The sequence below is a fragment of the Hyperolius riggenbachi genome, chromosome 5 (assembly GCF_040937935.1).
Source record: "Hyperolius riggenbachi isolate aHypRig1 chromosome 5, aHypRig1.pri, whole genome shotgun sequence".
NCBI classification, from domain to species: domain Eukaryota; kingdom Metazoa; phylum Chordata; class Amphibia; order Anura; family Hyperoliidae; genus Hyperolius; species Hyperolius riggenbachi.
Window position 1 is genome coordinate 153,556,739 of NC_090650.1, and position 23,375 is coordinate 153,580,113.

At 44.7% G+C, this 23,375-nt stretch overlaps 1 protein-coding gene across 4 annotated transcripts in view; it reads right to left on the bottom strand.

The window, feature by feature from the left end:
* Window positions 1-23,375, bottom strand: part of SUGCT (succinyl-CoA:glutarate-CoA transferase) — a 1,486,943-nt gene that overhangs the window by 564,961 nt on the left and 898,607 nt on the right. The gene's annotated exons all lie outside the window — the stretch shown is intronic.

Consider the following 23,375-nt stretch of genomic DNA (forward strand, 5'->3'; position numbering starts at 1 on the left):
TGAAAGAGTTATGACTATAATAAGAAAATAAATACTGAAATGTGCAAAATATTAAATTCTTTATTTCTAGCAAAAAAAACTTCACATATCAGAAATGTTAACACAGTGCCTACAAGTTCATAACTCAAGTCCCAGGACTGTAAACACATAAATTCACACAACTATCCCTAATTAAGGATCTAATACCACAATATGGGTTATTAATAAAAGCAATAGCACAGAGGAATGCAACCAATATGATCGATACATAAAGGATTTCTAACACTTCACAAGCATATTAAAAGATAAGATATCCACCTCACTAATCAGATGCTCTGTAACCAGATAGCCAGGGTAGAGATCGCTATCTCTCACTCTCTATCAACTTCAGAGACATTCCTGGCTGAGCCTGGAGTTTATGTTATTGTGCTGTTGATGAAGTTCAGCATGAAGCAAAGCTGCAGAGTGTGATGTGATGCATGTATTTTAGTATTCTCAGCAAAGACTCTGGGCAGCGAAACACTTAACTGCAAACTTTCCTGCTCTGTGAAGAGGCCGGGACATTTGACCTGTGCCCCGTGATCCCGTGGTAGAGGCTGTAAATCGTTAGTGCCACTGCGAAACCGTGACACTTGGCCTGTCTGCACATATCTTGGAATAGCTTGACCCAACAAACTGAGGCAAGTTCTTGTATATACAGTATTCCCAATTTCAGTTCATTGAAAGTCAGTGACTTTTGTATGAGGAAAATAAAGCAAGCTTCCCTCTGTTACAAGACTTGATTATAATTCTTTCCTTCAATATGACGGATTACATTTGTAAATTCCAAAAAATCTGAGTCCCTCCTGGGAACTTCCATGCATGCTACTAACAAATTCTCTAAGTGAATTCTCCACCTATCCATTCCAGATGTCATTCAGATGTTCTCAAATATGAGTTAGAAGTTCTTATTTTGTCTTGTCAAAGACTTCTCTTTAGTATGTTAAGTATGTAAGTATAATATGCTTTACTGCATTGGCATCGGTTTCTTTACATAACACTTGAACAACTGTTGAAAAAACTGATAGCAAATTATATGACATTATCAGACACTAAGTAATATTTCATTGGTAGTACCATACAGATGTACTGTACAGAGGTGTCACTGGCATGGAGGCTAGCAACACATCTGTTATTATAGAGGAGTATGAGGGTATTATGCATAGCACACAATGAAGCAGCTTCCAGAACAAGTAGGAGAGCAAGGGGTCAGAGGTCACGCGAACTTCCACAAAAGTTCGGTTTGCGCAAACTTCCGCGAACTGCAATAGACTTCAATGGGGAGGCGAACTTTGAATACTAGAAACATTTATGATGGCCACAAAAGTGATGGAAAAAGATGTTTCAAGGGGTCTAACATCTGAGTTTTTGCAGGGATGAGTGGGACAGACGCCAAAAGTCCCGGGAAAAAATCTGGATTTGACGCAAAGCAGCGTTTTAAGGGCAGAAATCACATTGCATGCTAAATTGGAGGCCTAAAGTGCTTTAAAACATCTTGCATGTGTATACATCAATCAGGTAGTGTAATTAGAGTACTGCTTCACACTGACACACCAAACTTGCTGTGTAACGCACCGCAAACAGCTGTTTGTGTTGTGACAGACCTGCTGGACTGGTGAGAGTCCATGGCGAGAGTGCAGGCGATAGCGGTTTTCAAGCCCATATGGTCGCCGGGCTGTGGTAGCTCAATGACAGAACAACAGTGACTGTCCAGCTGTTCGAATTTGGTCTGTCCACAATAAAGCAACGACCTTATTATCTTTGTTATGCCACCCCCCCCGAGACACTCATATAGCCAGTGGTCATTGCTTCATTATGATACGCAAGCCCCTTCACGGCGGCAAGGTAACGATCACGAAGGGGAATTGACACATGTACATGCCTTTTGTTTTGTTGTTGCAGCCGCAGTGCAGTCAGAAAAATTAGGCAGGCATGTACATGCACCAGAAAAACTATTATAGCGGCCGCTGCTAGCAGCAGCCTTAAAAATTCAGGAATCCGCCTGGAGTCCTGGTGGACCCTGTTGGTGGTGGCGGAGAAGGCAGTGAAGCAAACTAAGGCAGAGATGCTGTGTGGGGACCGACTTAGTAATGGGGCAGGCAGTCACACGGTGTGCAGGCAGAGATGCTGTGTGTGGGGTATTACAATATGCACCTGTCACACACACACACACAGGTACCGGACAGGCACAGTGACACTGCGTGCTCTCACGTAGGTAGGTGGGTGCACTGAAGGGAACAACAGGTAGGTATATGCAGTGATGGGTATTACAATATGCACCTGTCACAGTAGTAATTATACCACCAAGGGGCCAAAGGCCAGCTGTGACTGACTGACAGGGCTGTATATAATGCAAGTGGGCCACAAAAAAAAAAATAGATCACAAGAACAACATTAGCTCTCAAAAGAGCTGTTGAGGGGTGCTTTTTTTTAGGAATAAGAATCAGCAAGCAGCAAGCTAACAAGCCTACAAGAACCTAACTAAGCTTTCCCTTCTCTAATTACTGAAGGCACATGAGTGAGTGAAAAGCCTGACACTGCCTGCCTTTTATAAGGGGAGGTGGGGCTCCAGGAGGGAGTGTGGCCTGATTGGCTACAATGTGCCTGCTGACTGTGATGTAGAGGGTCACAGTTGACCCTAATGATGCAGTATGTGGGCGAATCGAACTTCCAGAAAAGTTAGCGGTTCTCAGCGTACGCGAACAACGAAAGTTCGCCGGGAACCGTTCGCCGGTGAACAGTTCGGGCCATCTCTAGTCAGACATTGGACATTAGTTGTAGAGTCCACTGTGCTCTCATTCTCAAACAGTAATAAGTCAACCTATAAAGCAAACAAACTACACATCACGTAATCCTGTTTCAATAAAAAGACACATTAAAATACGTGCAGTATGAACCAGGTACTGTCACTTGTGATACCATCACCCACAATCAGAGAGGCTCACCGAATTGAAGCCACCTCGTTTTTCAGGTAGATCTCGTCCTTAAAGGGGTTCTTTCACGAATGAGGAAAAAAATAAAAAGTGGTTTATGCATAAACTATTAAACATCCTTCTTAATTAGTGTAAAAAGTTTCCTTTAAAAATGAATGGTTTCATCAATACAACATGTAATGTAAATAGTGACAGATGACGGCTGGGAGGCTAATCCGTTTGTTAGGGGTGGTGTTTTTATTTACTTTCTTTTCACAAACATAACTCCTGCCTAAGTAGTTTTTAGTGGTATAACCCACTTCTAGCAGGAATCAACCGTTATAGCCCTAGGCTTAGCTCAGCTGAGCTGCTGAATATGTGTGTACATTGTTGCTAGGAAACCAGAGGCCGTGCAGAGACTCGTTTGTGAAAAAGAGTCATAAGGTGCTGGGAGAATGAATCAGTCCCATCTACACCATATGATTATTTGTCAGATTTGATTCAATTTGTTTTGATTCATTGATTTGATGTGATTCAATCCGACATGTCTGATTCATGATTCGATTCAATTTGAATCGAATTGAATCGAATCATGAATCGGACGTGTCAGATTGACTCAAATCAATGAATCAAATCAAATAGAATCGAATCTGACAAAGAATCATATGGTGCAGATGGGACTGATTCATTCTCCCAGCACCTTATGACTCTTTTTCACAAACGAGTCTCTGCACGGCCTCTGGTTTCCTAGCAATAATGTAAACACATAGTCAGCAGCTCAGCAGAGCTAAGCGGTTAAGGCAATAACAGCGATTCCTGCTAGAAGTGGGTTATACCACTAAAAACTACTTAGGCAGGAGTTATGTTTGTGAAAAGAAAGTAAAAAAAAAACCACCCCTAACAAATGGATTAGCCTCCCAGTCCTTCATACGTCACTATTTATAATACATGTTGTATTGATGAAACCATTCATTTAAAAAAAAAATGTACACTATTTTAAAAGGATGTTTAATAGTTTATGCATAAACCATTTTTTAATTTTTTTCCTCATTCGCGGAAGAACCGCTTTAATACTATGCTTCACCAGGGTACTTAAGTGAACCATATCAATATCAGGAGGCTGATTTAAAAATTCATTAAAACTTCAATAAAACACAATAAAATGTCATTACACAAACAAATGTATCGAAATTGGCAAACAACCATGCTTCTCATGCCAATTAACAACTTACAAGCTCCAGGAAGATAAAAGCATATTACAGCGGTGTTCCTAGGGCCCTCATCAGCTCTGCAATGGGCAGGGTCCCGCTCTCTGAGTTCACCACAATGTTTGGACTCTCTTCCGTCTCCCATCGCTACCCTCAATGCATAATTGTGTCAGGCGTACTGGCTCTGCCCTATGCATTTCCTCATCGACCAGACTCATCAGAGCAGCTGGGTCTGGTAGATGACGAAACGCGCAGGTCGGAGCCAGTAGGCCTGATGCAATTACACATTGAAGGTAGTGGTGGGATGTGGAAGGGACTCCAAACAGCGTAGTGAACTTGGAGAGCGGGACGCCGCCCGGTAACCATTGCAGAGCTGATGAGGGCCCTAGGAACATCGCTGTGATATGCTTTTATCTTCCTGGAGCTTGTAAGTTGTTAATTAGCATGAGAAGCGTGGTTGTTAGCCAATTATGATACATTTGTTTGCGCAATTAAGTTTTATTGTGTTCTATTGAAGTTTTAATGAAGAATAAAAAAATTTAAATCAGCCTCCTGATATGGTTCACTGAAGTACCCTGGTGAAACATAGTGCTAAGGGCGAGATCCACCTTAAAAATGAGATTGCTTCAATCCATTGAGCCTCTCTGATTGTGGGTGATGGTATCACGAGTGACAGCACCTGGTTCACACTGCACGGATTTTAATGTATCGTTTTATTGAAACAGGATTATGCAATGTGTAGTTTGTTTGCTTTATAGGTTGACTTATTACTGTTTGAGAGTGAAAGAGCAGTGGACTCTACAACTATTGGTCATTTGGATGGGATACACCATAACTCACTGAACTTTATTTGACAAGAGAACCATTGTTGAGTGTTATAATTAAAGACTGTTTTTGTGTATGATGTGGCGCAGCCTGTTGTGTTATATAATAGACATTGGACATTACTTAAGATCTGAAATGCAATGTCAGGGTCTCAGATACATATGCTAGATTAGGGGGTCCTAACTGGTCACCACAGCTGAGTATAAACCAGCATGTATGCATACTTTCACTCCAAAAAGTCCTTTAACCACTTGCCGACCGCACGCTTATACCGTGCGTCGGCAAAGTGGCAGCTGCAGGACCAGCGACGCAGTCCTGCGTCGCCAGCTGCAGGCTGATTAATCAGGAAGCACCTGCTCGTGCGAGCGGCTGCTTCCTGTCAATTCACGGCGGGGGGCTCCGTGAATAGCCTGCGGGCCGCCGATGGCGGCTCGCAGGCTTAATGTAAACACAAGCGGAAATAATCCGCTTTGTTTACATTTGTACGGCGCTGCTGCGCAGCAGCGCCGTAAGGCAGATCGGCGATCCCCGGCCAATCAGCGGCCAGGGATCGCCGCCATGTGACAGGGGACGTCCTGTCACTGGCTGCACAGGACGGATAGCGTCCTGTGCAGCCCAGATCTCCCGGGGGAGCAGGTAGGAGAGGGAGGGGGGAGAATGTCGCCGCGGAGGGGGGCTTTGAGGTGCCCCCCCCGCAACATGCCTGCAGGTAGGAGCGATCAGACCCCCCCTGCACATCATCCCCATAGGGGGAAAAAAAGGGGGGCGATCTGATCGCTCTGTGTGGCCGTGGATCTGTGCTGGGGGCTGCAGAGCCCACCCAGCACAGATCCAAACAAACAGCGCTGGTCCTTAAGGGGGGGTAAAGGGTGGGTCCTCAAGTGGTTAAATAACTGTTAGTGTCTATATTTGGCATATACCTGGACTACCTGTTTGAGGCCCAAACCTATCCCTTAATCACAAAAAAAGAATACGAACTACGAAAATGTTTATGCCTAAAGTTGGGCTTTATGGAGCTGTGTCTATTATTGACAAGTCACTTTATAATGAGGCTTGTCATTAAAGCCCAACTCCAGATTGTACAGACACAATGTATCATGAACTAGCAAAGCTTATTTTTATCTGTGTTTATGTGTCCAAGGGCATGGTTAGCTGAAATTAATAAAGTATATATGCAGGGCAGTTTCTAGGCTAAATTTCACCCAGGGCGAGGGTGTAAATCTCCCCCCCCCCCTGTCCCCATGCAGCCAGACATAGGTGCCCGCAGTATAGCTTAGCTATGTAGGTGCCTCCAGTAAAGGGTAGCTTGTATAGTTGCCACCAGTATAGGTTAAATAGGTAGGTGCCTGCAGTATAGGTTAGCTACGTAGGTGCCTCCAGTATACGGTAGCCCTTATAGTTGCTAACAGTATGGGTTAGATAGGTAGGTGCCCCAGTATAGGTTAGATAGGCTGGTGCCCGCAGTATAGGTTAGATAGGTAGGTGACTGCAATATAGGTTAGATAGGTAGGTGCTTGTAGTATAGGTTAGATAGGTAGGTGTGTGCAATATAGGTTACATGGGTAGGTGAGTGCAGTATAGGTTAGATAGGTAGGTGCCGGCAGTATAGGTTAGATAAGTAGGTGACTGCAGTATAGGTTAGATAAGTAGGTGCCTGCAGTACAGGTTAGATAAGTAGGTGCCTGCAGTATAGGTTAGATAGGTAGGTGTCTGCAGTATAGGTTAGATAGGTAGGTGACTGCAGTATAGGTTAGATAGGTAGGTGCATGAAGTATAGGTTAGATAGGTAGGTATCTGCTGTATAGGTTAGATGGGTAGGTATCTGCTGTATAGGTTAGATGGGTAGGTAGGTGCCTGCAGTATAGGTTACATAGGTATGTGTCTACCGTATAGGTTAGATAGGTAGGATTCCGCAGTATAGGTTAGATAGGTAGGTTCCGCCAGTACAGGTTAGATAGGTAGGTTCCCGCAGTATAGGCTAGATAGGTAGGTTCCCGTAGTATAGGTTAGATAGGTAGGTTTTTAAAAAAAAAACGGGATAATCGTTCAAATTTCTTGATCGAAAAAAACGTTTCTACTTTCATTCAATTCGATAATTTAGATCGAAAAAAAATGGGAAAATCAAACATTTTTATTGTATCGTGTATGGGCATCATAGGGCTGCATAAGGCGAAGTCAACGTGTCGATGGGCGGGGCTTACCTCAAATCAGAATAGGAAGTGCTTCTGCAACCTGGCTTAGGTCTCCCTGTATGAAAAATGCACACCTACCGACGTGGACTGGTCAATAGGGTAGCGCTGCCCTTAAAGTGCATCAAGCAGATGGCTGGACTCTCTGGATATTACAGCAAGTGTTGCACTGACATCTCTGGTACTTGGTGGTGACAGAACCAAAAGGCTGATAACCCTGCAGTCCTGTGATTACCTACTGAGCCTTATGGCAGACGCTGCAATTACACACTGCTATCTCTCCCACGCTTAAGAAGCTGGCTAGCCCAACTAGGTATCAGTACCTATAGGTGTGGTGTGAATGCGACAGAGAGCGGGTGTTTTGAGCAGTGTATGGAGTTGTAACGATTTGTGTCAGCAAATAACAGAATTCTGATTATAGGTGATCTGCAGTATCACCTATAATGCAGATGTATACCTGATTATATGGTGATCTGCAGAATCACCTATAATACTGGTATATCAGAAGCTGTGGTGACAACAATAATATAGTGATTTGGTGCAACAGTAGTACTGATATGTTTAACAATACCTCTGCAGAGGAGCTGGTGGGTACTAACAGTACAGCGCCCCTCACCAGAGTCGAGGGCCCTCTGGTGAGAGTAGAGAGGTCAGACAGATCGGGTTTGGCAACAGACAGATGCAGTACAAAATCGGAAGGCAGAGACTGAAAGTGATAAACAGGCAGAGTCAGCAGCAAGATCAGATGGGCAAAGGTACAGAATCGCTGAGCAGAAGAATAGTCAGAACGAGCCAGAGTCATACACAAATAATACAAAGTAGTATAATGATTAGAGCTATCAAACAATTCCTATCTTGTGTGAAATCCCTGGTTTCCTCCCGGATCAAAGCACACCGGAACTATCTAAGGGTCTGAGCGCTAACATGAAATATTTGCAACAGCAGATAAGTTGCGAGTGAATCAGCTAGGCTTTTGAAGCAGAGGAGACCCATCACCTATCAGCCAATGAGGAGCGGCGAGCGTCTCTTCTGACGTCAGCCGACCGGCCGGTCAGCTGACGCGCCTCCTCCCCGCATAAAGGTCCTGTCTATGCGCGCGCGCGCGACAAAGCAACCCTATGCGCAGACAGACAGACCCGTCCTCGGCGTGCTAGACGCTTGAGGCACGGATACAAGGCTAGACAGGGCCCCAGTTTTGCGGATGGCTGTTTCAGCACCAGATGTCGGGTAGAAACACACACCATGTCTCTGGGCACAAAGTCCCACTCTACAGATCGTTTTTTATCAGCCTGCTTCTTCTGGATCTGGAAGGCCTTTTCCAAGTTCCTTTTGACCATGGTCCAAATCTCCTTAAAAGATCCCTGCCATTCTTCCAGAGCAGGGAAAGGAGAAGACACCACTGCCAATGGAGAGAACTTGGGAGCTCTCCCCGTCACCACTTGAAAGGGAGAAAAGCCTGAAGAGGAACTTTTCAGGTTGTTATGCGCAAATTCTGCGAATGGCAAAAACTTTGCCCATTCTAACTGCGCGTCAGCCACATAGCATCTAAGAAATTGATCTAAAGACTGATTAACCCTCTCAGTTTGCCCATTGGTCTGTGGGTGGTAGCCGGAGGAAAATGACAGGTTAATTCTAAGATGATGACAAAAGGCTCTCCAGAATTTGGACACAAACTGGACTCCCCTATCTGACACCACATTTTCAGGTATGCCATGTAAGCGGAAAATGTGTTGAATGAAGAGATACGCCAATTCCTGGGCAGAGGGGAGTCCGTCCAGCGGAACAAAGTGATCCATTTTGCTAAACCTGTCGACTACCACCCATATGACTGTCTTTCCCTCGGACCTGGGAAGTTCGCCCACAAAATCCATGGACAAATGGGTCCATGGTTCCTCAGGTACAGGCAAAGGCTGAAGGGTGCCCACAGGAGCTTGGCTGGATGGCTTATTCCTGGCACAAACTGTACAGTTTTTGACAAACTCTCTACAATCTAGGACCAGTGATGGCCACCACACACACCTAGACAGTAAATCCTGCGTTCTAGCCACCCCAGGATGCCCTGCATTTTTATGTGCATGAAATAATTGCAAAATTTGCAGCCGTAACTGAAGTGGCACAAATAGAACTCCGTCAGGTTTCCCCTCGGGAACGTCTTGTTGATAGGGCCCCAAAGTAAGTGCCCAATCCTCCCAGGTCTCAGTGGCTGCCACGACAACCTTCTCGGGCAGTATGTTCTCGGGAGTTGACGGCTGTACTGTCTCGGGCTCAAAACATCTAGACAGAGCATCTGCCTTGACATTTTTATTCCCTGGCTTATACGTAATGATAAATCTGAATCTCGAAAAGAATAATGACCAGCGGGCCTGTCGAGGACTGAGCCTCTTGGCACCTTCAACATATTCCAAGTTTTTGTGGTCAGTATAGACTGTAATCATGTGTTCTGCCCCCTCGAGCCAATGACGCCATTCCTCAAACGCGAGTTTAATGGCTAACAGCTCTCGGTTGCCGATATCGTAATTTCTCTCCATTGGGGAGAATTTACGTGAGAAGAAAGCACAGGGATGCAATCTGCCCTGGAAACCTGAGTGTTGAGACAGTACAGCCCCGACCCCAATCTCTGATGCATCTACCTCAACTAAAAAGGGACAGGTGACATCAACGTGTCGCAAAATAGGGGCGGAGCAAAACAGGTTCTTCAGAGATGAGAAAGCAAAATGAGCTTCGGGTGACCAATTATAAGTGTCAGCTCCTTTTTTAGTGAGGTTGGTGAGAGGTGACACTACCAAAGAAAATCCCTTTATACATTTTCTGTAGTAATTGGCAAAGCCAAGAAATCTTTGGAGTGCCTTCAGCCCCATGGGCTGTGGCCACTCCAAAACGGCAGCTACTTTTTTGGGGTCCATGGAGAGTCCTGAGGTTGAGATGACATATCCCAAGAAAGGAACCTCTGATACCTCAAAAAGACATTTCTCAATTTTTGCATACAAAGAATTCTGTCTCAGTTTCTCCAGAACAAATCTCAAATGCTCTCTGTGTTTAGCTAGACTGGGTGAGAAAATCAGTATGTCGTCCAGATATACTAAGACGAATCATCCCTGGACCTCTCGGAAAATCTCATTGACCAACTCCTGGAAGACGGCAGGAGCGTTACACAATCCGAAGGGCATAACAAGGTACTCGTAGTGCCAGTCAGGTGTGTTAAATGCTGTCTTCTATTTGTCACCCTCCCTAATGCGTACCAGGTTGTATGCCCCTCTCAAGTCGAGTTTAGAAAAGACACATGCATCAGTAACCTGGGAGAACAAGTCGTCAATTAACGGGAGTGGGTAACGATTCTTTATGGTAATTTTATTCAATTCTCGATAATCTATGCAGGGGCGAAAGCCACCATCCTTCTTTTGAACAAAAAAGAACCCTGCTCCGGCCGGAGACTTAGAAGGACGGATAAAACCTTTGGCAAGGTTTTCTTTAATGTAGTCCTGCATAGCGAGTTTTTTCAGGAGCGGACAGGTTATATAAATGACCTCTAGGGGGCATACAACCAGGTCTTAGCTCAATGGGGCAGTCAAAAGTTCTGTGTGGAGGAAGTTTGTCTGCCGACTTAGGACAAAAGACATCAGCAAATTCTGCATATTGTGCAGGTAACCCTTCTACTTGAATCTTGGTAGTGCAAACAGCAACTTTCTCCATACAATGATGATGGCAAAAGGAGGACCAGCTAAGTAACTGGCCAGAACTCCAATCTATCTGAGGAGAATGTTTTTGCAGCCACGGCATCCCAAGGATTACAGTAGAAGTGGCCATTTTAAGCACAAAAAATTGTATTTGTTCTCTATTCAATACCCCCACGTGACATAGCAAACTCGGAGTCTCAGACAGGGGATGACTTCCTTGAAGTGGAGAGGCATCCACTGCAGTGAGGACAATCTGTCTGTCTAAAGGGAGTAAGGGGATCCCCAATTTCTTAACAAATTCATAATCTATAAAATTAGCAGCTGAACCCGATTCTATAAATGCCTGGGTAGACCGGACTTGATCTTCCCAGGAAATAGAACAAGGGAGTAGTAACCGATTATCAAGTAGAGGTAACACTGGCTCGCCTAGGGTAGTACCTCTAGCTACTCCTTTTCTGCCTCCGCCTTTTTAGGACAGTTCTGTACTATATGGCCCTTTTCTGCGCAATATAGGCAGAGCCCCTCTGACCGTCTCTGATTTTTCTCGACCTCTGACAATTTAGAATGTCTGATCTACATCGGTTCATCCTGAGGAGGAGAAGGGACAGGAGAAATGGTGGGAACTGATCTCACAGAGTGTCTACCACGAGCTTGCCTCTGATAGCGAATACGGCGATCTATTCTTACTGCAAGAGAGATCGCATCATCTAAAGTCTTGGGTTCAGGATGACTTAGCATTACATCCACTACGGGGTCGGATAACCCAGACAAAAAACAGTCTAATAAGGCAAACGGTCCCCACCTAGCCGATACTGCCCACCGTCTAAACTCTGCAGCATAGGCCTCAGCGGTTTTCTGTCCCTGCCTGAGACTTTTAAGTTTCCTCTCAGCAGTGACTGCGCTATCTGGATCATCATATATAATAGCCATTGATTTGAAAAAACTCTGCACAGAAGGTAATGCCTCATGACCACTTGGAAGACTGTAAGCCCGTGTCTGTGAATCCCCGGATAAAAGTGTTTTAATGAAAGTTACCCTCTGACTCTCAGTCCCTGATGAAACAGGCCTCATCTCAAAGTAAGAAAGGCAACGGTTTCTGAAATTCTGAAAATCAGATGTGTGCCCTGAAAATTTGCCTGGCATAGGCATTCTAGGTTCTTTAACTGGAGGGGACTGCACTGGTACCATTGCAGTCTGGAGGGTGCGACCCGTCCCAGACAGCTGGGTGATCTGAGTTTGTTGAGTATTGATCAATACAGTTAAATTATTCACTGCGTGGTCAAGACGTCAACCTGGTTACACAGTGCGTCCATAGACATTTTGGACTGCTGTTCTGTAACGATTTGTGTCAGCAAATAACAGAATTCTGATTATAGGTGATCTGCAGTATCACCTATAATACTGGTATATCAGAAGCTGTGGTGACAACAATAATATAGTGATTTAGTGCAACAGTAGTACTGATAGGTTTAACAATACCTCACCAGAGGAGCTAGTGGGTACTAACAGTACAGCGCCCCCCTCACCAGAGTCAAGGGCCCTCTGGTGAGAGTAGAGAGGTCAGACAGATCGGGTTTGGCAACAGACAGACAGATGCAGTACAAAATCGGAAGGCAGAGACTAAAAGGTATAAACAGGTAGAGTCAGCAGAAAGATCAGATGGGCAAAGGTACAGAATCGCTGAGCAGAAGAATAGTCAGAACGAGCCAGAGTCATACACAAATAATACACAGTAGTATAATGATTAGAGCTATCAAACAATTCCTATCTTGTGTGAAATCCTCCCGGATCAAAGCACACCGGAACTATCTAAGGGTCTGAGCGCTAACACGAAGTATTCGCAACAGCAGACAAGTTGCGAGTGAATCAGCTAGGCTTTGGAAGCAGAGGAGACCCATCAGGCACGCCCCCTCCTATCAGCCAATGAGGAGCGGCGAGCGTCTCTTCTGACGTCAGCCGACCGGCTGGTGAGCTGACGCGCCTCCTCCCCGCATAAAGGTCCTGTCTATGCGCACGCGCACGCGACAAACCAACCCTATGTGCAACTGATAGACCCGTCCTCGGCGTGCTAGACGCCTGAGGCACGGATACAACGCTAGACAGGGAGCTGGAGGCAGCCGCGGAGGTAGCGCTATTCACCGCGGCTGCCTCTCCAACATTTGTTACAGGAGTGCTATGTACATTTTAGATGGTTTTAAATTTTCCATTGGTATTTGCAATTTGAATAATGAATAACGTTGGCATTTATATTTTTTTTTTACAACCTATTTAGTCATGATGCTTTTTGCTAATTGATTATTCATAATGATCTTTACACCTACAAGTGTAGCCACAAAAACATCAGATCTGAAGGACAACTTCCTGTTTTGGAGGGAGAAAATGTTAGCAGTTGGGGACTAGGAAAGTGGCTAAACACACAGACTCTGTCCACTGATGCGCATTATCTGTTACACCAAAACCAAACAATACCAAGCGCTAGGCAACTTTATGAATTGTATTAACCCTAATAGGGGAGACTCACAGTGGTAAATATACCCACAATACACCAAAAAATTCACTGAAGTCTCACAAAAACAATCTCTATTTATTGATAACTGCATACAAATCCCCCATTGTCCCCACTAAAAAGAGCAGCCTATGATGTAATGCACCACATACACAGCTGGCATGTGTCACACAGACTGCACACATCACACACACCCACACAAACCGGCCTTATAACTCCCGGAAGTGATGAAAACACCAATATCAATCCTTTGATCAAGGGGTCTGGTGGGAAGTGTGATTCAAGAACAGCTCTTCATGGGATACTGGAACCACTGTAGCAACATACAGTATCGTGCATCCAATTGCTTAGAATAGAGCACATAACAGTGATGCAGTTCATAACAGCAGCTCAAGCGGCCATAGAAGCTTATGCATATGCAGAGCAAGCAGACACACCACAGCATATACTAGAGGGCTCTCACCACCTCCTGTCCACGGTACCCCGGAGGGCTCTCTCCACCTCTACAGGGCATCCACCGCGCTGGTACTTGCTTGAAAAGCATCCGCTCTGCCGCTTATATGCTCAAAGTAGCTGTGTCCATTGGCCGTTCGCCGTCTGATGAAGCCCGGATAGGCGGGCGATACTAGTCACAGGCTGAGAGCAGCGTGGTGACGTCACGGCTGCACATGTGTATGAACAGAGTGGAACTGGATAGTACGAGCAACGGTAGCGGCGAACCGCCAATGGACACAGCTACTTTGAGCAAATAAGCGGCAGAGCGGATGCTTTTCAAGCAAGTACCAGCGCGGTGGATGCCTAAAATAGTTAACTGTTCAGCATCATGGTAAAAGGAATAATCAGTACCAAATGTACAGTTTAAGAAACATCCCACATTTCCTGAGATCCGCCTATGTCCAGTTTGTTTGAAGTTCAATCCAGATAAAGAGACACTGAAGCGGAAAAAAAATTATGATATTATGATTTGTATGTGTAGTACAGCTAAGAAATAAAACATTAAGATCAGATACATCAGTCTAATTGTTTCCAGTACAGGAAGAGTTGAGAAACTCCAGTTGTTATCTCTATGCAAACAAGCCATTAAGCTCTCCGACTAAGTTAGTCATGGAGAGGGCTGTTATCTGACTTTTATTATCTCAACTGTAAGTAAACTGTTTACTTTTTCTCTGCTAGAGGAGAGGTCATTACTTCACAGACTGCTCTGAAAGACTCATTTTCAATGCTGAGTGTTGTGTAATCTGCACATATTATAGAATGAAGCAATGTTAGAAAAAACACTATATACCTGAAAATAAAAGTATGAGAATATTTTCTTTGCTGCTAATCTTCTAGTAATTATTCATAGTACACAACCAATTCACTATATCATTTTTTTTTTTTCGCTTCGGTGTCTCTTTAAGTTATATGTTCATAATAAAATCATGTATCACAAAAAAAGTATAATGGCCACACCAGTACCAGATATGCAGAACAAAAGGAAGAGAACAAAGTGAATGTAATTTAGGGAAAGTATAGCAAAGACAAAGATCATTAAAAAAAACAAACTTGAAATACAGTAGCAAAAGTAAATATCAAGTATTAGGCTTGTATTTAAATACATGGCTTAGTACTTTAACCCTTTCCAATTCTTTTTCATGATCATCCATGTTTCCCCAGCACTTAACTATTTCCGCTGTACTGTGGGAGATTGCGTAAATGCTGCTGCAGCAGCAGGGATCTGGAGGGCAGCACAGTGGCGTAGTGGTTAGCACTCTCGCCTTGCAGCACTGGGTCCCCGGTTTGTACCCCAGCCAGGTCAACATCTGCAAGGAGTTTGTATGTTCTCCCTGTGTCTGCGTGGGTTTCCTCTGGGCACTCCAGTGTCCTCCCACATCCCAAAAACATACAGATAAGTTAATTGTCATCCACCTAAAATTGTCCCTAGACTATGATACATGCACTACACAATACATACATACAGGGAGTGCAGAATTATTAGGCAAATGGGTATTTTGACCACATCATCCTCTTTATGCATGTTGTCTTACTCCAAGCTGTATAGGCTCGAAAGCCTACTACCAATTAAGCATATTAGGTGATGTGCATCTCTGTAATGAGAAGGGGTGTGGTCTAATGACATCCACACCCTACATCAGGTGTGCATAATTATTAGGAATCTTCCTTTCCTTTGGCAAAATGGGTCAAAAGAAAGACTTGACAGGCTCAGAAAAGTCAAAAATAGTGAGATATCTTGCAAAGGGATGCAGCGCTCTTAAAATTGCAAAGCTTCTGAAGCGTGATCATCGAACAATCAAGCGTTTCATTTAAAATACTCAAAAGATGAGCTTGTGGGGCCTTTTCGGGTTGAGGATGGAGTCAAGCTCAACTCCCAGTCCTACTGCCAGTTTCTGGAAGACACCTTCTTCAAGCAGTGGTACAGGAAGAAGTCTGCATCCTTCAAGAAAAACATGATTTTCATGCAGGACAATGCTCCATCACACGCGTCCAAGTACTCCACAGCGTGGCTGGCAAGAAAGGGTATAAAAGAAGAAAAACTAATGACATGGCCTCCTTGTTCACCTGATCTGAACCCCATTGAGAACCTGTGGTCCGTCATAAAATGTGAGATTTACAAGGAGGGAAAACAGTACACCTCTCTGAACAGTGTCTGGGAGGCTGTGGTTGCTGCTGCACGCAATGTTGATGGTGAACAGATCAAAACACTGACAGAATCCATGGATGGCAGGCTTTTGAGTGTCCTTGCAAAGAAAGGTGGCTAGACTGGTCACTGATTTGTTTTTGTTTTATTTTTGAATGTCAGAAATGTATATTTGTGAATGTTGAGGTGTTATATTGGTTTCACTGGTAAAAATAAATATTGAAATGGGTATATATTTGTTTTTTGTTAAGTTGCCTAATAATGTTTTTCGTTAAGATGGATAATAATTATGCACAGTAATAGTCACCTGCACACAGATATCCCCCTAAAATAGCTAAAACTAAAAACAAACTAAAAACTACTTTCAAAAATATTCAGCTCTTATATGAATTAGTTTTTTGGGTTCATTGAGAACATGGTTGTTGTTCAATAATAAAATTATTCCTCAAAAATACCACTTGCCTAATAATTCTGCACTCCCTGTAGACATAGGACTATGGTGGGGATTAGATTGTGAGCCCCTCTGAGGGACAGTTAAGTGACAAGACAATATACTCTGTACAGTGCTGCGTAATATGTTGGTGCTATATAAATAAATAAATAAAACCTGGCATCAGAGAGAAGGGGCTTGTGCGCTACAGCTTGGCCCCTTGCATGCTCGCAAATGAAATTTCATAACTACACTAGAGATGGCCCGAACCTCCGATTTTCGGTTTGAGAACCGCGAACGGGAACTTCCGCAAAAGTTCGGTTTGCGCAAACTTCCGCGAACCGCAATAGGCTTCAATGGGGAGGCGAACTTTGAAAACTAGAAACACTTATGCTGGCCACAAAAGTGATGGAAAAGATGTTTCAAGGGGTCTAACATCTGAGTTTTTGCATGGGGGAGTGGGATACACGCCAAAAGTCCCAGGGATCAATCTGGATTTGACGCAAAGCAGCGTTTTAAGGGCAGAAATCACATTGAATGCTAAATTGCAGGCCTAAAGTGTTTTAAAACATCTTGCATGTGTATACATCAATCAGGGAGTGTGATTAGAGTACAGCTTCACACTGACACACCAAACTCACTGTGTAACGCACCGCAAACAGCTGTTTATGTAGTGACGGCCGTGCTGGACTGGTGCTCACCATGGCGAGATTGCTCTTCCTCAGTGATATCAGGTAATGTATGGCTGCCTTATCAACTTTTGATGGTTTTTTCTCTACCATTGTTAAAGCATACATCTATTTTTTTTAAATTACATTTTCTGCTGGCTGTTCAGTACCTGTAACGAGAATCTGTTATGAAGTCTGCCATTGTGACCACAGGTAATGGCCGGGGAATCTGGGTTAGATTCCGGTCCAGAGTGGGAGCCTGAGAACCAGCTACCACCACCACACATCCAAGTAAGGACCCATTTGCTGTATAAGTAATGTACCTGCCCTGACCGTGCTTTGCAGACCAGGCATCTGTGCTCAGATGGACCCTTGACCCAGCGCAAGACGAACCAAATCGAAAGCATTTGCCAAGAATGTGTTGTGTGAAACTTTCGATGGTACTTTCTCAGTACCATGGTGACCACGGGTAATGGCCGGGGAATCCTGGTTCGATTCCGGTCAGGAGTGGAAGCCTAAGAAACGGCTACCACCACCACCACACATCTAAGGAAGGCAGCAGGCACGCTATGGGCAAAAGAGCAGAAACGGCTAGCACCACACCTCCAAGGAAGGCAGCAGGCACGCTGTGGGCAAAGGAGCAGGAACAGCTACCACACATCCAGGAAAGGCAGCAGGCATGGCATGCACGTCCTGAGGTAGTGACCAAAAATAACAATACAGGAGGACATTCGAGACCCTGCTGTATATGAGATGAATCAACTTTAAATCCTTTAACTATTTCACATTCCTGGACTTGAAACTCACGTCCAGGAAGCCATGTGCGCTCCTGCCCGTTCCCGCAGCCGATCGCGCGCGTGCACGGGTGCTCCCGGCCCGCGGTTTGTTAGTCAGCGCATTAGTGAATCGGGCAACGGTGCCCGATCACTGATTCCTCTCCCCCGCAGAAAAAGCGACAGCTTCTCTCGGAAGCTACGCTTTTTCTGCTTCCTATGTTCCCCTACGTCGCTCTAAGCGTACGTGTTACGCTTAGAGTGACGTCACTGTAAACAAACTCATGGCTGCCATCTTGTGGCCAAAAAGTAAACTATAGCTAAATATTAAATAAAAATAAAAATACACATATTTACAAAAAAAAAAAAAATACAATTTCAATCCCACCCTCCCAAAAATACCCACATAAAATGTTTAATTAAAAAAAAACAACAAAAAAAAACAACATTACAATAAAAAAAAAAAAAACACAAATATTTACCTAAGGGTCTAAACTTTTTAAATATCTATGTAAAGATGAAATATTTCTAATTTTTTTTTTGTTATAAGCTTGTAAATAGTGATGAATGCAAAACGGAAAAAATGCACTTTTATTTCCAAATAAAATAATGTCACCATACATTATGATAGGGACATAATTTAAACGGTGTAATAACCGGGACAAATGGGCATATACAATACGTGGGTTTTAATTATGAAGGCATGTATTATTTTAAAACTATAATTGCCAAAAAGTGAGAAATAATGATTTTTTTTCCGTTTTTTTCTTATTCTTCCTTTTAAAATGCATTTACAGTAAAGTGGCTCTTAGTAAAATGTACCCCCCAAAGAAAGCCAAATTGGTGGCGGAAAAAACAAGATATAGATCAGTTCATTGTGATAAGTAGTAATAAAGTTATAGGCTAATGAATGGGAGGTGAACATAGCTCGGATGCATAAAGTGAAAAACGACTGAATGAGAACTGGTTAACGAGAATCTGTTATGAAGGGAAAGTCTGCCATCCATTCAAGTAAAAGGTATGCACTGACTTCCAGGTATAATACAATGTGCAGTCAAAGATGCAGTGAAAGGTATGCAGTGACTGCAAACAGCTGTTTGTGTAGTGACGGCCATGCTGGACTGGTGCGCACCATGATGAGAGTGCAGGTGATGGCGGCTTTCCAGCCCATATGGTCGCCGGGCTGACGTAGCTGAATGACAGAACAGTGACTGTTCAGCTGATCAAATTTGGTCAAATTTTGCCCACAATGAAGCAACGACCTTATTATCGTGGGTGTGCCACCCCCCCCCCCCAGTCACACTCATATAGCCGACGGTCATTGCTTCATTGTGATACGCAAGCCCCTTCACCGCAGCAAGGTAATGATCACAAAAGGGCATTGGCACATGTACATGCCTTTTGTTTTGTTGTTGCAGCTGCAGTACAGCCAGAAAAATTAGGCAGGCATGTACACACACCAGAAAAAATTGTTATTGGTCTCGAAATTCAGGAATCCGTCTAGAGTCCTGGACCCTGTTGGTGGTGGCGGAGAAGGCAGTCAAGTGGCCTGCAGCCAGAAAAATTAGGCAGGCATGTACACCAACCAGAAAAATTGTTATAGCGCCCGCTGCTAGCAGCGGCCTTAAAAATTCAGGAATCCACCTGGAGTCCTGGTGGACCCTGTTGGTGGTGGCGGAGAAGGCAGTCAGTGCCGGTTCAAGTAACAATTGGGCCCTAGGGCAAAATTAGCCTGGGGGCCCCCCCAACAAACACCCCCCCAACCAAAAAGCGTCATTAGAGGCCCTTTGTTGCAGCCAAATTCCCCCCCCCCCGGGCCCTTGAGCTGACTGCTGACCCTCCCCCAATCACCTCCCAACTTAACTGTGCTACCTGGGGCCCCGCAGAGTCTATGTCAGTGTAGTGTCTCACTTGCTCGCCAGCACAGATGAGATGCTACTCTGCCAAAGACTCTGCAGAGGCCCTGGGGAGCAATAGTTAGGAGGGGGGAGGGACATCTTGGGGGCCCCTACAGGCTCTGGGGCCCTGGGGCAATTGCCCCTTTTGCCTCTATGGTAGCACCGGCCCTGAAAGCAGTCAACCGGCCTGCGGGCAGAGATGCTGTGTGGGGAACGGCTTAGTCTTGGGGCAGGCAGTCACACGGTGTGCAGGCAGAGATGCTGTGTGTGGGGACAGACTTAGTCTTCTGGCAGGCCTGAGCGTGCTTTGCAGACCAGGCATCAGTGGTCAGATGGACCCTTGACCCAACGCTGTGTGCCAGATATGTCACCACTTGCCTTTCAACAACACGGTACAGTTTAGGTATAGCTTTTTTGGAAAAAATTGCGGCCTGGTATCTTCCACTGCGGTGTGTGGCTTTGCTTTTGTGTGCTGCTTTTCCTCAGGTGGTCCTACCATTGCAGTTTGTGCTTTGTAATCATGTGCCTTCATAAGGTAGTTGTCCCTGCGCGGGTCTTGGTCTTTCCACAGCTCAATTTTCGGTGGCAGAAAGTACAGATGGCATTGCTCTCATCTGAGGCAGACACACAAAAAAATGTCCACACCGCTGAGCCCTGGGGTGATGGCTCTTTGGTGGTGGCAGCTGACTGATTGTTAAGTGGGGTGCCAGAATCAGAGCAGGAGGAGGAAGATATGTCACGCTTCCATGCGGAAGCTGAGAAAGATGAGGTGTTCTGTGTTAAATAGTCAACTACGTCCTGACAATATTAGGGGTTGATGAACACTGTACTTTGGTCGAGGGCCGCACGAAATCATGACAGTGTGACCTCGAACAGACCTTCCAGGTGGCCTGCCTCTGGCTCTGCCTTTTGTTTTGTCCATATTGGGGGGATGAAGTGAAAGGTATGCACTGGCTTGACTAATACAAAGTATGGTTACACAGGTGCAGTGAACGGGTATGCAGTGACTGCTGGTACAACAATGTGCGGTTACACAGGTGCAGTGAACAGGTTGCAGTGATTGGTATTACAAATGTGCAGCTGCCTGTCACACACACACAGACACACAGGTACCCTGAACAGGTGCAATGACTGGTGGTATTAACAATGCCTGCGATCACGTAGGTATAGGTAGGTAGGTGCACTGAACAGTAAACAGGTGCAGTGATTGGGATTACAAATGTGCTGCTGCCTGTCACACACACACATGGACTGCAATGACTGGTGGTATTAACAATGCATGCGCTCACGTAGGTAGGTAGGTAGGTAGGTGGACTAAACAGTGAACAGGTGCAGTGATTGGGATTACAAATGTGCAGCTGCCTGTCACACACACAGGTAGTCACTGAATGTGCTGGGCCTAGCAGTGGCACAGTAGGAATTAAGGTGCCAAAGGCCAGCTGCGACTGACTGACAGGGCTGTATATAATGCAAGTGGGCCACAAAAAAAAAAAAAATAGATCACAAGAACAACATTAGCTCTCAAAAGAGCTGTTGAGGATAGGAAGTGCTTTTTAGCAATAAGTATCAGCAAGAAAATGCAACCTAACAAGCCTAACTGTAGCCTAACTAAGCTTTCCCTAATGTCTCTGCAGCAGCTCTCCCTTCTCTAATTACTGCAGGCACACACGTGAGTCCAACGCTGCCTGCCTTTTATAAGGTGGGTGGGGCTCCAGGAGGGAGTGTAGCCTGATTGGCTACAATGTGCCTGCTGACTGTGATGTAGAGGGTCAAAGTTGACCTTAATGATGCACTATGGGGGCAAATCGAACTTCCGGAAAAGTTTGCGGTTCTCCGTGATCGTGAACCACGGAAGTTCGCCGGCGAACAGTTCGGGCCATCTCTATGTAGCAGTGCCATATCATTGATTACTTTGATTAGGAAAGTTTTGTTTGACTGGCTGGGGCAGAATCCAGATTGAAAGTCATCAAATAGAATTAGCAGTGAGGTGACGGTCAGGACTAAGTCAGAGTAGATATGAAACTCAAGTAGTTTGGAAGAGAAGGGGAGGAGAGAGATAGGGTGGTATTTGGGCAGGGAAGAGGGGTCAACAGAAGATTATTTGAGTTCAGACGTTATGAGGGCTTGTTTGAGTGTGGGTGGAAAGGTTCCTTTGGTGGGAGAAAGGTTGAAGAGTGAGGTTAAGGCAAGTGAGCTGGTAGAGGATAGGAGAGTAATGAGGTGAGAAGGAATGGGGTCAAGGTGGCATGTAGAGGAATGAGATTCAGAGATAAGAGAGGAGACAGTGAGTTCAGATAGTGATGAGAAGATGGTTAGGGATGATATAAGGTTTGGAGTTTGTATAGCGAGAGGAGGCGGCTGGGTGAAGATTTTTTCTTTTAGCTTGTTTTTAACTATCTGTTTAATCAAGCTGGGCATAGACAGGGTTGCATCTTTGCACATTATCTTTGTAACATGTTATTAAATGTTGGCATATTTGCATAACTGTAATTGTAAAACATAATAGCAGGTGTTGAGGCTGTATGAAATAAATATATATATATATATATATATATATGTGTATATATATATATATATATATATATATATATATATATATATATATATATATATATAGTAGGCTTGATAGATGGACAGGCTGGGCATGAATGAGGACTTTAGCCTTAAGTGCTTTCTGTAGAACCTCAGCTTTGCTGTTCTGTGTTCTAAAGGGTAATGAATTGAATTGTTAATCATGTGCCTACCCCCCAGTTACTGTTGTGGGTGTGAATTAAATGTCATTGTCTATATATTTCACATTGCTCACCAGATATGGTCAAGCACTTGACAAAGGGCGTGTCATTATGCTGTATCAACGCAAGCAAAGTTTAACGCTTGGAGCATAGCTCCCACGTTAAGGGTTGAGGCTGGACAGGAATTGTGTGTCTGCAGTCTGTAGTAACCCTGCACTAAACAACAGCTCAGGCCAGGTGATAACTCCTCACACACTTTGTGCTTGCATTCATATCTGTGAATTAGTATCCTGGCCCATCTGCAATTCACTAAGGGCAGCCAGTTTCCTCTCCTGTTGATTTCAGCACTGGTGATTGGTGGGGGCACTCCCAGGGTGTGGAGTCTAAGAGAGCATGGGTCTTCACCAGAGCAACCCACAAGGGATGATGGGCCATCACCCCTAGGGGGTGATGGACTACTTTGCTGCCTAGGGCCCACAAGGTCTTGACCCCTAGGACTGCTTACCAAAGGCAACAAAAACCAGAGAGGTTTCCTTGCCATAAGGGAAGGAAGATGAGTGTAACCCTCTAAAAGAGAGAATTGTAATGTGGGAGTGTTATGTACATGTGTAATGTGAAATTAGCATGTTAAGTGAACTGTGCCTTTAAAAAGGGGTACTGTGAAGTAGGAATGTAATTTGCCTTTAGTCTGTGAAATTGACATACTGTGTGCACTGCGCCTTTAACAGCAGTATTGTGGAATCAAAACGACGCACAGAGAGGGACCAGGCGCTCAGATAGTTGCATAGATTGGGTTGCTAGGCAACCCAGTACACAGAGTGGGGAACCTTCTAGAAACAGGGAGGAGGGACAGAGCAGAGGCAGGGGGGGGCGTGGAAAAGGCTGAGGGAACTTGTTGATACCA